This window comes from Stomoxys calcitrans, chromosome 5 (genome assembly GCF_963082655.1).
Source record: "Stomoxys calcitrans chromosome 5, idStoCalc2.1, whole genome shotgun sequence".
Taxonomy (NCBI): domain Eukaryota; kingdom Metazoa; phylum Arthropoda; class Insecta; order Diptera; family Muscidae; genus Stomoxys; species Stomoxys calcitrans.
The window spans coordinates 28,466,894-28,482,057 of NC_081556.1; the positions used below are offsets into that span (position 1 = coordinate 28,466,894).

At 38.6% G+C, this 15,164-nt stretch overlaps 7 non-coding genes across 7 annotated transcripts; all 7 read right to left on the reverse strand.

The window, feature by feature from the left end:
• Positions 1-83: 83 nt before the first annotated feature.
• Positions 84-156, reverse strand: Trnar-acg (transfer RNA arginine (anticodon ACG)). Its single transcript has one exon. It is a non-coding gene; the product is annotated as a tRNA-Arg (tRNA).
• Positions 157-4,475: 4,319 nt separating this feature from the next.
• Positions 4,476-4,548, reverse strand: Trnar-acg (transfer RNA arginine (anticodon ACG)). Its single transcript has one exon. It is a non-coding gene; the product is annotated as a tRNA-Arg (tRNA).
• A 138-nt stretch (positions 4,549-4,686) lies between these two features.
• Trnar-acg (transfer RNA arginine (anticodon ACG)) lies at positions 4,687-4,759 on the reverse strand. Its single transcript has one exon. It is a non-coding gene; the product is annotated as a tRNA-Arg (tRNA).
• Positions 4,760-7,333: 2,574 nt separating this feature from the next.
• Positions 7,334-7,406, reverse strand: Trnar-acg (transfer RNA arginine (anticodon ACG)). Its single transcript has one exon. It is a non-coding gene; the product is annotated as a tRNA-Arg (tRNA).
• A 1,531-nt stretch (positions 7,407-8,937) lies between these two features.
• Trnar-acg (transfer RNA arginine (anticodon ACG)) lies at positions 8,938-9,010 on the reverse strand. Its single transcript has one exon. It is a non-coding gene; the product is annotated as a tRNA-Arg (tRNA).
• Positions 9,011-9,149: 139 nt separating this feature from the next.
• Positions 9,150-9,222, reverse strand: Trnar-acg (transfer RNA arginine (anticodon ACG)). Its single transcript has one exon. It is a non-coding gene; the product is annotated as a tRNA-Arg (tRNA).
• Positions 9,223-11,839: 2,617 nt separating this feature from the next.
• Positions 11,840-11,912, reverse strand: Trnar-acg (transfer RNA arginine (anticodon ACG)). The gene has a single exon. It is a non-coding gene; the product is annotated as a tRNA-Arg (tRNA).
• Positions 11,913-15,164: the final 3,252 nt, after the last annotated feature.

Below are 15,164 nucleotides of genomic sequence, written 5' to 3' on the forward strand. Positions count from 1 at the left end.
TGAAAGGCATCCCGAAACTTGGTGTCATAGATTTTAGATTTTGTTAACAAACTTTTAAAGCCTAGTAAAAAAAGTATTTTTGTCGATCCTGCCAGGAGTCGAACCTGGAATCTTCTGATCCGTAGTCAGACGCGTTATCCATTGCGCCACAGGACCATGTAATAGACAACACCGTAAAGTATTCAGAATTTTTATACCCTCCACCATAAGATGGGGGGTATACTAATTTCGTCATTCTGTTTGTAACTACTCGAAATATTCGTCTGAGACCCCATAAAGTATACATATTCTTGATCGTCGTGAAATTTTGTGTCGATCTAGCCATGTCCGTCCGTCTGTCCGTCCGTCCGTCCGTCTGTCTGTCGAAAGCACGCTAACTTCCGAAGGAGTAAAGCTAGCCGCTTGAAATTTTGCAAAAATACTTCTTATTAGTGTAGGTCGGTTGGTATTGTAAATGGGCCATATCGGTCCATGTTTTGATATAGCTGCCATATAAACCGACCTTGGGTCTTGACTTCTTGAGCCTCTAGAGTGCGCATTTCTTATCCGATTGGAATGAAATTTTGAACGACGTGTTTTCTTATGATATCCAACAACTGTGCCAAGTATAGTTCAAATCGGTCCATAACCTGATATAGCTGCCATATAAACCGATCTTGGGTCTTGACTTCTTGAGCCTCTAGCGTGCGCAATTCTTTTCCGATCTGAATGAAATTTTGCACGACATGTTTTGTTATGATATCCAACAACTGTGCCAAGTATGGTTCAAATCGGCCCATAACCTGATATAGCTGCCATATAAACCGATCTTGGGTCTTGACTTCTTGAGCCTCTAGAGTGCGCAATTCTTATCCGATTGAAATGAAATTTTGCACGACGTGTTTTGTTATTATATCCAACAACTGTGCCATGTATGGTTCAAATCGTTCCATAACCTGATATAGCTGCCATATAAACCGATCTTGGGTCTTGACTTCTTAAGCCTCTAGAGGGCGCAATTCTTATCCGAATGGAATGGAATTTCGCACGACGTGTTTTATTATGATACCCAACAACTGTGCCAAGTATGGTTTAAATCGGTCCATAACTTGATATAGCTGCCATATAAACCGATCTTGGGTCTTGACTTCTTGAGCCTCTAGAGGGCACAATTCTTATCCGATTTGAATGAATTTTTGCACCAAGTATTTCGTTATGATATCCAACAACTGTGCCAAGTATGGTTGAAATCGGTTTATAACCTGGTATAGCTGTCATATAAACAGATCTGGGGATTTGACATCTTGAGCTTCTAGAGGGCGCAATTCCTATCCGATTTGGCTGAAATTTTGCATGACGTATTTTATTTTTACTTTCAACAACTGTGTCAAATAAGGTTCAAATCGGTTCATAACCTGATATAGCTGCCATATAAACCGATCTGGGATCTTGACTTCTTGACCCCTAGAAGTCGCAATTATTATCCGGTATGCCTGAAATTTTGTACGACGGATCCTCTCATGACCATCAACAAACGTGTTTATTATGGTCTGAATCGGTCTATAGCCCGATACAGATCCCATATAAATCGTTCTCTCTATTTTATTTCGTGAGCCCCAATGGGCGCAATTCTTATACGAATTGGCTGAAATTTTACACAGGTCTCCAACATATAATTTAATTGTGGTCCGAACCGGACCATATCTTGATATCGTTTTAATAGCAGAGCAACTCTTTTCTTATATCCTTTTTTGCCTAAGAAGAGATGCCGGGAAAAGAACTCGACAAATGCGATCCATGGTGGAGGGTATATAAGATTCGGCCCGGCCGAACTTAGCACGCTTTTACTTGTTTAAGATTCTTTGGTGTCTTTTGTTGTCATGTTGGTAGAATGAATGAAGAATCTCCTGCGAAGAAGTCTTTTGAAGGCGATCACCGTGATACACGCAAATCGGAACGACCAAAGCCCGATGGAAAGATCAAATGGTGATAGACATTCCGAAACGTTCGATGTCATAGATTTTAGAAGGAGCGCAGAAGATCAAGGCGCTTGAAATGCTATTTTAAGTTCGGCTAATGAGACAAATGGGACTAGTAAAAAGGTATTAAATCCGACCGGGCCGAACTTTGGATATCCATCACCTCAAATATATATACTAACAACATTTTGTTAAAGTACGTTGAAAAATGCATCATTTATAAACCCGTAGCAGCTATATCTAAATGTAATCCGGTCTCTACCATAATCGAGAAAGCTATATAAGGTTCAAACACCACTCTTTGTACCAATTCATCGGTTTAAAACTACATCTTTCATGGGCCTGAGAACTTAAATCGCAAGATCGGTATATGTATGTATATGTCAGCTATATCCAAATCTAGAGTGATCTGAACCATATAGGGCAAGTATGTCGAATAGCTTAAAAGGCCTCACTGTGCCATTTTTAGCGCAATTGGACAATAGATGCGCCTTTTATAGGTCGAAATTCTTAAATCGGGAAATCGATCTATATCACAGCTATATTAAATATAGAACGATCTGGGTCAAATTGAATACGAATGTCGAAGACTTTAACACAGCCCACTGTGTCAAATAATAAACTTGCTTTTATGATCCCAAGAACATAAATTTGGAGATCAGTACATATGACATCTATATCTAAATATAGCCCGATCTGGACCATACTCGAATGTCAAGGGCCCTAAAACAACTCATTGTGCTAAATTTCACTGAAATTCGTTAATTTATTCAGCTTTTTTGGGCCTAAAACTTAAAATCGGGAGATCGGTATATATGGCAGCTACATCCAAATCTAGACCGATCTTGGTTATATTGAACTGGGATGTCGAGCGGCGTAATGTAACTCACTGTCCCAGATTTCAGCGAAATCGGACAATAAAATCGCATATTATGGGTTCCCGACCTTAAATTGAGAGACCGGTATATATGACAACTATGTCCAAATACAGATCGATCTTGACCATACTCGGTACCATTGTCAAAGGGCCAGCATAATCGGTTAATAAATTCACCTTTTATGGGCCTTAAATCGGGAGATCAGTATGTTTGACAGCTATATCCAAATCTGGACTGAGCCGCATTGTACAGGGATGTCGAAGAGCCTAACAAAACTTAATATCCCACATTTCAGCGAAATCAGGCAATAAATGAGCCTAGAATAGCTCGAGAAATCGGTCTGCATGTCAGCTATATTCTTAACATACAATCCAGGTCGTATTGAACAGGGTTGTTGAGTGTCCTACCACAACTTATTGTCCCAAAGTTCAGCGATATCGCTTAAAAAATTTGGCTTTAATGGGTCTGAGACCTTAAATCGGCACATCAGTCTATATGGGAGCTTTATCACGATATAGCCCATCTTCGAACATAACCTGCCTATGGACAAAAACAGAATCTGTGCAAAGTTTCAGCTGCATATCTTAATTTTTAAAGACTGTAGCGTGATTTCAACAGACAGATGGACGGAGGGATGGACATGGCTACATCGCCTTAGATTTTTACGACGATCAAGAATATATATGTACTTCATAGGTTTGGAAATGTCTATTTCGATGTGTTGCAAACGGAATGACAAAATTAATATACCCCTCTTCATTGGCGGTGGGAATAAACAAGTAAAAGCGTGCTAAGTTCGGCCGGGCCGAACCTTGGGAACCCATCATCATGGATTCTGCAAAAATATGGGATCTATATTTAGTTATAACACCAAATGGGACCATACTTGGCACAGTTGTTGAGAGTCATAACACAACACTATATTAAAAATTTCAGCCAAATCGAATAAAAATCGCGGTGTGTAAGGGCTCAAGAAATCAAATCGGGAGATCGGTCTATATGGGAGCTATATCATGTTCTTGACCGATTTGAACCGTACTTGGCACAGTTGTTAGGTGTCATGACAGACCACCATGTAAAAAATTTGAGCCAAATCGGATGAAAATTGCGGCTTCCAGGGGCTCACGAGGTCAAATCGGGAGATCGGTTTATATGGGAGCTATATCAGCTTATAGACCGATTTGAATCGTCTTTGGCACGATTGTTGGAAGTCACAACAGCCAAATCGGACAAAAATTGCCGTCTTTCAGGGGCCCAAGAACTCAAAAGTGAGATCGCTTTATTTGGAGGCTATATCTAAATCTGAACCGATATGGCCCATTTGTAATCCCCAACAACCATCAAATGGTTAACTCTACGCATTCGACCGCTATCGTGATTTCCACGGACGGACGGACGGACATGGCTAGATCGACTCAAAAAGTCGATACGTTTAAGAATATATACCTTATGAGGTCTAAGACGAATACTTCGAGGTGTTACAAACGGAATGACTAGATTAGTATACCCCCATCCTTTGGTGGTGAGTATAAAAAAGGTGGCATTCGTTCTGTAAAGTGAGGATTATAGCAACCAGAACTACTCAAAAATGTTTATAGCTGCTGGTCTTGTTATTTTATTTCATTTAAAAAAAATTATTCGATCCTGCCTGGAGTCGAACCTGGAATCTTCTGATCCGTAGTCAGACGCGTTATCCATTGCGCCACAGGACCACGTAGTAGAGTAATATTCTCAGAATTTGAAGATTCTTTCATGTTTTAGGTATTATAAGGTGAGTACCATGGAAACTTTGACTATCCAAAAATATTATTAGTTGATATGACTTTGTTTATATTCTGATCCAAAAACATCGATCCTGCCAGGAGTCGAACCTGGAATCTTCTGATCCGTAGTCAGACGCGTTATCCATTGCGCCACAGGACCCCGTAGATAACGGTATTTTACCATGCACAGTGAAACAAATTACAAAATATGCGAATTATAATAATAATAATAATATTGTACCAATGCAGAAGAGGGCTTGACTGTCAAAAATAATCTTAATATCCACAAATATAAGACAAGTGGGACATATTCATTCATTTCCTTATTTCTTTTGAAATACATTGAGTTAATTTGTAGTTAATTTCGATGACATTTGGAAGAGTAGATAGTATTGATTTATACCGAATATGCACCAAAATATAGCGCTGATTCGGTCTTAAGGTCCTATGAGGACTTCATTGGCGCATTAAGTCTAAACTATAACCATGTCCACGTGGTTCTATACTATAACCTTTAGAAACTATAGGATAATAGAAATTATAGGATAATATTTATACTTGTTGTCAATGATGAGTCTAGTTTGTTTTTGTTCTAAAAGTTTTAATATTGTGTGGTATTTTCCTTCCAGGGTGAAACGTACATGAAGAGACCTATACCTTCATTAAACAATAAAACATGCCGACACCGCTCTATTATTTAAATGTCAGTCTTATACATTGATTTTACTTTTGCCTGAAAATAGGCTTTAGTTATTTTAATGTTAGAGTAAAAATGCTTTTTGATGGCCTTTAAACAAGTTACAAGTAAAAATATACTCAGAGCAGCCGGGCCGAACCTTGGCCCACATATTAACTCACTTGAAGACATGTACGTATTTTACGTAACAAATTTCTAAAAATTAGGCACAAATTGAAGATTCTTGGGGCAGAAGAAGACTGATCGGGAGATCGGTTTATATGGGTGCTATTGTATGAGTTGCCCAAAAAGTAATTGCGGATTTTTTAAAAGGAAGTAAATGCATTTTTAATAAAATTTAGAATGAACTTTAATCAAATATACTTTTTTTTACACTTTTTTTCTAAAGCAAGCTAAAAGTAATAGCTGATAACTGACAGAAGAAATAATGCATTTACAGAGTCACAAGATGTGAAAAAATTTGTCAACGCCGACTATATGAAAAATCCGCAATTAATTTTTGGGCAACCCAATATATCAGGTTATAGAGCAGTTGTTAACAAATTTCAGCCATACCGGAATTTCAGCCAAATCGGCTCAATTTCAACCAAATTGTGTATCAATTATATCTTCCAGCAGTGATAGACTTAAAATCGGGAGTCTTAACAGAACACTACGTGCAAAATTTCAGTAAAATTGGATAACAAATACGGCTTCCAGGTATTCAAGACTTACAATTGGAAGATCGGTTCATATGGGATCTATATCAGGTTATAAACTGATTTTGACTGTTAGATTTGGTTAGGTTTGAGGTTCGGCCGGGCCGAAGCTTATATACCCTCCACCATGGATCGCATTTGTCAAGTTCTTTGTTCGGAATCTCTCTATAGGCGAACAAATGATAATGGATTACGATTGCACTATATTTGGTTTGGATATAAATGACCATAGTAGAAAACCATCTGCATTCAGCCAAGTCGGATAGTAAGTCTTATCCGAACTATAGGGGCTCAAGAAGTAAAATCAGGAGTTCGGTTAATATGGGCGCTACATCAGGTTATGGATCGCTTTAGACTATATTTGTCACGTATATTGGGGGTCACAGTTGTTGTTGCAGCCACATTTGCATATGTAGGTGGCGATCTTCGTCAAGCTCTTATAGGCGAGCAAGCTTGTACCGGTCTATACGACCGAGTGCCGCGGGAACATGATGGCCATTGGTACTTTAAAGGCGCCAATATCGCATCATTGGTACTCAGTATTTAAGCAAGAGCCGGTGCCAACCGTCCTCTGACAGAGACTCTTCACTCGATACCACTGATTGTCCGCGACTGCAGTTGCAGCTACTCCATATACAGCATTCTTCTATCTGCAGGCGCCCGTTAGCTCTCAGCTAAGCTTTCTGTGATAAAATAAATAACACCACACAGATTGCAGCTCAAAGTTCCATCCTATGTGAAACTCATAGTTATCCCGTGTAGGGGGAGGTCATAGTTATAGGTCATAATGCAAAAATTTAGGCGAATTGGGTAAGAAATATGCACTCTAAGAGCTCAAGAGGTATAATCGGGAGATCGGTTTATATGGGACCTCTATCTCAAACTGAACCGATAGTGTCCATTTGCAATCCTTTACCACCTATATCAATAAGAAATAAATGTATAATATTCCAAGCTAATATCATTACATGTTCGACCGCTATAGTGATTTTCGCAGACGGGCGGTCGTAGTTAGCTCGTCTTAGAATTCTAAGACGATCATGAATATATGCATTGTATAGAGTCCCAGATTAATTTTTCGAGGTGTTACAAATGGAATTACTAGATTAGTATACCGCCATCCTATAGTGCTGAGTATAAAAAGCCGGAGTGACTCCACCTAAAAGCGATCCTGCCAGATGTCGAACCTGGAATCTTCTGATCCGTAGTCAGACGCGTTATCCATTGTGCAACAGGACCATTTTGTAAAACATTTCCAAAAGATTTTTCGCAAAAATTTTAGTATACCTCCCATCCCATAGTGCTGAGTATAAAAAACCGGAGTGATTCCACCTAAAAGCGATCCTGCCAGGAGTCGAACCTGGAATCTTCTGATCCGTAGTCAGACGCGTTATCCATTGCGCCACAGGACCATTTTGTAAAATATTTCCCAAAGATTTTTCGCAAAAATTTGCCACTTTGCATGAAATTGTAATTTTCTATTTATTTATAATTCTTCATTTTCTGTTATTTGCATGCTTGCCAAGAACTTCAACAGCACCTGTTCGATTTTTATCAGTTTCGCCTGATGAATGATACCAAATTAGAATGCAGAATATTGTATGGAATCACATAGTGAGGCAAGTGTCAAATAATAAACTTGCTTTTATGATCCCAAGAACATAAATTTGGAGATCAGTACATATGACATCTATATCTAAATATAGCCCGATCTGGACCATACTCGAATGTCAAGGGCCCTAAAACAACTCATTGTGCTAAATTTCACTGAAATTCGTTAATTTATTCAGCTTTTTTGGGCCTAAAACTTAAAATCGGGAGATCGGTATATATGGCAGCTACATCCAAATCTAGACCGATCTTGGTTATATTGAACTGGGATGTCGAGGGGCGTAATGTAACTCACTGTTCCAGATTTCAGCGAAATCGGACAATAAAATCGCATATTATGGGTTCCCGACCTTAAATTGAGAGACCGGTATATATGACAACTATGTCCAAATACAGATCGATCTTGACCATACTCGGTACCAATGTCAAAGGGCCAGCATAATCGGTTAATAAATTCAACTTTTATGGGCCTTAAATCGGGAGATCAGTATGTTTGGCAGCTATATCCAAATCTGGACTGAGCCGCATTGTACAGGGATGTCGAAGAGCCTAACAAAACTTAATATCCCACATTTCACCGAAATCAGGCAATAAATGAGCCTAGAATAGCTCGAGAAATCGGTCTGCATGTCAGCTATATTCTTAACATACGATCCAGGTCGTATTGAACAGGGTTGTTGAGAGTCCTACCACAACTTATTGTCCCAAATTTCAGCGATATCGCATAATAAATGTGGCTTTAATGGGCCTGAGCCTTAAATCGGCACATCAGTCTATATGGCAGTTTTATCACGATATAGCCCATCTTCGAATATAACCTGCCTATGGACAAAAACAGAATCTGTGCAAAGTTTCAGCTGCATATCTTAATTTTTAAAGACTGTAGCGTGGCTTCTAAGGGCTCAAGAAGACAAATCGGGAGATCGGTTTATATGGGAGCTATATCTTAATCTTAACCGATGTGTCCCATTTGCAATCCCCAGTGACCTATATCAATATTAGGTATCTGTGCAAAATTTCAGACGGCTAGCCCTACGCGTTCGATCGCTATCGTGATTTCGACAGACGGACGCAGGAACATGGCTAGGTCGACTCAAAACGTCAATACGATCAAGAATATATACCTTATGAGGTCTAAGAAGAATATTTCAAGGTGTTACAAACGGAATGTCTAGATTAGTATACCCCCATCCTTTGGTGATGAGTATAAAAAAGGTGGCATTTATTCTGTAAAGTGAGGATCATAGCAACCAGAACTACTCAAAAATGTTTATAGCTGGTGCTCTTGTTATTTTATCCCATTACTTAAAAATTTTATGGAAAAAAATTATTCGATCCTGCCAGGAGTCGAACCTGGAATCTTCTGATCCGTAGTCAGACGCGTTATCCATTGCGCCACAGGACCACGTAGTAGAGTTATATTCTCAGAATTTGAAGATTCTTTCATGTTTTAGGTATTATAAGGCGAGTACCATGAAAACTTTGACTATCCAAAAATATTATTAGTTGATATGACCTTGTATATACTCTGATCCAAAAAACATCGATCCTGCCAGGAGTCGAACCTGGAATCTTCTGATCCGTAGTCAGACGCGTTATCCATTGCGCCACAGGACCCCGTAGATAACGGTATTTTACCATGCACAGTGAAACAGATTACAAAATATGCAAATAATAATAATAAAAATACTAATTGCAGAAGAAGTCTTTACTGTCAAAATTTATCTTAATATCCACAAATACAATATATGACAGTGGGACATTTCGTTATACCTTTTGAAATACATTGAGTTAATTTGTAGTGAATTTCGATGACATTTGGAAGAATAGATAGTATTGATATATACCGAATATGCACCAAAATATAGCGCTGATTTGGTCTTAAGGTCCTATGAGGACTTCATTGGCGCATTAAGTCTAAACTATAACCATGTCCACGTGGTTCTATACTATAACCTTTAGAAACTATAGGATAATAGAAATTATAGGATAATATTTATACTTGTTGTCAATGATGAGTCAAGTTTGTTTTTGTTCTAAAAGTTTTAATATTGTGTGGTATTCTCCTTCCAGGGTGAAACGTACATGAAGAGACCTATACCTTCATTAAACGATAAAACATGCCGACACCGCTCTATTATTTAAATGTCAGTCTTATACATTGATTTTACTCTTGCCTGAAAATAGGCTTTAGTTATTTTAATGTTAGAGTAAAAATGCTTTTTGATGGCCTTTAAACAAGTTACAAGTAAAAATATGCTTAGAGCAGCCGGGCCGAACCTTGGCCCACATATTAACTCAATTGAACACATGTACGTATTTTACGTAACAAATTTCTAAAAATTAGGCGCAAATTGAAGATTCTTGGGGCCGAAGAAGACTGATCGGGAGATCGGTTTATATGGGTGCTATTGTATGGGTTGCCCAAAAAGTAATTGCGGATTTTTTAAAAGAAAGTAAATGCATTTTTAATAAAATTTAGAATGAACTTTAATCAAATATACTTTTTTACACTTTTTTTCTAAAGCAAGCTAAAAGTAATAGCTGATAACTGACAGAAGAAATAATGCATTTACAGAGTCACAAGATGTGAAAAAATTTGTCAACGCCGACTATATGAAAAATCCGCAATTACTTTTTGGGCAACCCAATATATCAGGTTATAGAGCAGTTGTTAACAAATTTCAGCCATACCGGAATTTCAGCCAAATCGGCTCAATTTCAACCAAATTGTGTAACAATTATATCTTCCAGCAGTGATAGACCTAAAATCGGGAGATCGATTTATATGAGAGCTATGTCAAGTTAAAGACCGATTTGGCACGGTTTTTGTGAGTCTTAACAGAACACTACGTGTAAAATTTCAGTAAAATTGGATAACAAATGCGGCTTCCAGGTATTCAAGACTTACAATTGGGAGATCGGTTCATATGGGATCTATATCAGGTTATAAACTGATTTTGACTGTTAGATTTGGTTAGGTTTGAGGTTCGGCCGGGCCGAAGCTTATATACCCTCCACCATGGATCGCATTTGTCAAGTTCTTTGTTCGGAATCTCTCTATAGGCGAACAAATGATAATGGATTACGATTGCACTATATTTGGTTTGAATATAAATGACCATAGTAGAAAACCATCTGCATTCAGCCAAGTCGGATAGTAAGTCTTATCCGAACTATAGGGGCTCAAGAAGTAAAATCAGGAGTTCGGTTAATATGGGCGCTACATCAGGTTATGGATCGCTTTAGACTATATTTGTCACGTATATTGGGGGTCACAGTTGTTGTTGCAGCCACATTTGCATATGTAGGTGGCGATCTTCGTCAAGCTCTTATAGGCGAGCAAGCTTGTACCGGTCTATACGACCGAGTGCCGCGGGAACATGATGGCCATTGGTACTTTAAAGGCGCCAATATCGCATCATTGGTACTCAGTATTTAAGCAAGAGCCGGTGCCAACCGTCCTCTGACAGAGACTCTTCACTCGATACCACTGATTGTCCGCGACTGCAGTTGCAGCTACTCCATATACAGCATTCTTCTATCTGCAGGCGCCCGTTAGCTCTCAGCTAAGCTTTCTGTGATAAAATAAATAACACCACACAGATTGCAGCTCAAAGTTCCATCCTATGTGAAACTCATAGTTATCCCGTGTAGGGGGAGGTCATAGTTATAGGTCATAATGCAAAAATTTAGGCGAATTGGGTAAGAAATATGCACTCTAAGAGCTCAAGAGGTATAATCGGGAGATCGGTTTATATGGGACCTCTATCTCAAACTGAACCGATAGTGTCCATTTGCAATCCTTTACCACCTATATCAATAAGAAATAAATGTATAATATTCCAAGCTAATATCATTACATGTTCGACCGCTATAGTGATTTTCGCAGACGGGCGGTCGTAGTTAGCTCGTCTTAGAATTCTAAGACGATCATGAATATATGCATTGTATAGAGTCCCAGATTAATTTTTCGAGGTGTTACAAATGGAATTACTAGATTAGTATACCGCCATCCTATAGTGCTGAGTATAAAAAGCCGGAGTGACTCCACCTAAAAGCGATCCTGCCAGATGTCGAACCTGGAATCTTCTGATCCGTAGTCAGACGCGTTATCCATTGTGCAACAGGACCATTTTGTAAAACATTTCCAAAAGATTTTTCGCAAAAATTTTAGTATACCTCCCATCCCATAGTGCTGAGTATAAAAAACCGGAGTGATTCCACCTAAAAGCGATCCTGCCAGGAGTCGAACCTGGAATCTTCTGATCCGTAGTCAGACGCGTTATCCATTGCGCCACAGGACCATTTTGTAAAATATTTCCCAAAGATTTTTCGCAAAAATTTGCCACTTTGCATGAAATTGTAATTTTCTATTTATTTATAATTCTTCATTTTCTGTTATTTGCATGCTTGCCAAGAACTTCAACAGCACCTGTTCGATTTTTATCAGTTTCGCCTGATGAATGATACCAAATTAGAATGCAGAATATTGTATGGAATCACATAGTGAGGCAAGTATATTTGCTGCATTTAAAATAAGTGCTAGTACATAAAGTGCGTACAAGTAAAAAAGTGCAAAATTCTGCCAGGCCGAGTCTTAGGTACCCAAAACCGCGGATTCTGATAGAAATGTACTTATATTAATACAGTTTATATCAAAGCGGAAAATGATTGACCTTTTAAGGGCCTTAAGAAGTCAAATAAGGGGGTACATTTATATTAGGGTTATATTATCTGGCTATATGAGGGCTATATCTATGTATAAATCTTTCTGGGATTTGTTGGGTGTCACATATCGAATTTGGACAAATCGCGTAAAATAGCAACTTAAGTGGTCAAACAGTAGGACCATTTTATATGGGAGCTATATTCAAATCTGAGCCAATATGGCCCTTTTGCAAAGTTTCCATTTAAATACATACATATTTTAAGATCAGTATAGAAAACAATCAGTGCAAAATATTACGCAGATCGGTTGAAAATTGTAATTACTACGGTCATTAAAGTGCCAATGGGGAGATACATATATATGAGAGCTATATCCAAATCTGATCCGATTTTGATGAAATCCTGCAGATATGTAAAGATCAGTAAAAAAACAATCGTGCCATATTTTGTGCAGATCGGTTGAAAATTGTAGTTACTACTGCCATTTAAGTGTATATCGGGCGATATATATATGGGAGCTATATCTAAATCTGAACCGATTTTTATGAAATCTTGCAGATATGTTAAGATCAGTTGGAAAACAATGCGTCCCCAAATTTTGTGCAGATCGGTTGAAAACTGTAGGGTATAAATATGATGTCAAGTGTTTGGGGGTCATGACATTATGGGGCTCAAATTTAAGGTATTTGGGAATAGAATAGGAATTCGACACAATTTTGGCCAACAATCTCAAGGACCCCTAAAGCTGCTTGAAAGTATATGTTGTCGATTTAAAAAAAAAAACTGTGTCTAAATGAAAGGGTCTTAGTAGTAGAGTACGAACTTTACATTTAACAAGTGGTTGAGAGTCCGCCTTATACCTAAGTTAAGATATAGCCCAATAATAAAAATATGATATTCAAATGCAGGGTATATGACAGTAGGGTAAGAATTTGTTCCGTCCACATGTGAACGCACTAAGCATTCATGAGACCTAGATGTTTAGATTATAAATATAAGTAAATTATTATATTGTGCATTGTAAATAGAAGGCACAGCGGAGAGTGCTTGAGTGGGCTAGTCCTTATTAATTTAGGACAAGTAAAAAGGAGTTAAGTTCGGCCGGGCCGAACTTTGGATACCCACCACCTCGGGTATATATGTAACCACCTTTCGTCATAATCCGGTGAAAAAATCATTATTAATGCACCCATAGCAGCTTTATCGACAATATCCGTGTCGAAAAACTCGACACGGATATTGAGAGGTCTAATAAGTACAAGTCATTGCTCAATTTTGTAGAATAAAAAATATTGGATTTTTTGTAGCCATATCGAAATATAGACCGATCTGACCCATATTCGACACGGATGTCGAAAAGCCTATCATAAGCCACTGTGTCAAATTTCAGCGAAATCGGATTATAAATGTGGCTTTTATGGAGCCAAGACTTTAAATCGAGAGATCGGTCTATATGGCAGCTATATTCAAATCTGAAGCGATCTGGGCCAAATTGCAGAAAGTTGTGGAAGAGCCTAACTCAACTCACTGTCCCGAATTTCGGCGAAAGCGGACAATAAATGCGCCTTTAATGGGTCCAAAACCTTTAATCGAGAGATCGGTCTATATGGCAGCTATATCGAAATCTGGACCGATCTGTGCCAAATTGCAGAAGTTGTCGAAGAATCTAACGCAACTCACTGTTCCAAATTTCGGCGAAATAGGACTATTAATGCGCATTTTATGGCACAAAACCTTATATCGATGGATCGGTCTATATGACAGCTATATCCACATCTGGATCGATCTGAGGCAATTAAAGAAGAATGTTGAAGGGCTTAACACAATTCACTGTCCCAAATTTCGGCGAAAGCGGACAATAAACGCCCCTTTTATGGGCCCAAAACCTTATATCGAGAGATCGGTCTATATGGCAGCTATATAAAATTTTCGACCGATCTGGGCTAAATTGCAGAAAGTTGTCGAAGAGTCTAACTTAACTCACACTCAAGAGATCGGTCTATATGGCAGCCATATCCAAATCTGGACCGATCTTTGCTATATTCGAGGAAGATGTCGAGGGGCCTATCTTAACTCACTCTCAAGCTTGGGAAACTTCAGCGATATCGGACAATAAATGCGCCTTTTATGGGCCCAAAACCTTAAATCGAGAGATCGGTTTATATGGCAGCGATATCCAAATCTGGACCGATCTGGGCCTAACACAACACACTGTCCCAAATTTTGGCAAAATCTGACAATAAATTCACCTTTTATGGGCCTAAGACCCTAAATCGACGGATCGGTCTACATGGGGGTCATATCAAGATAAAGTCCGATATACCTCATCTTCGAACTTAACCTTCTTATGAACAAAACAAGAATCTGTGCAAAGTTTCAGCTAAATACCTCTATTATTATACCTTGACTGAAATTTTGCTCGTGGTGTTTTGGTATCACTTTCAACAACTGCGCTAAGTATGATTCAAATCGGCTCATAACCTTATATAGCTGCCATATAAACCGATCAGGGGTCTTGACTTATTGAGCCTCTAGAGGGCGCAAATCTCATCCGATTTGACTGAAATTTTGCACGTAGTGTTTTGGTAGCCTTTTTATCAACTGTGTTAAGTATGATTCAAATCGGTTCGTAGCGTGGTATAGCTGTCATATAAACCGATCTTGGATCTTGACTTCTTGAGCCAATAGAGCGCGCAATTCTCATCCGATTTGGTCGAAATTTGGCATGAGGTGTTTTGTTATGACTTCCAATAACTGTGCTAAGTATGGCGCAAATCGGTACATAACCTGATATGGCTGCCATATAAACCGATCTGGGATCTTGACTTCTTTAGCCTCTAGAGGGCGCAATTCTCATCCGATTTGGCAGAAATTTTGTACAACGGCTT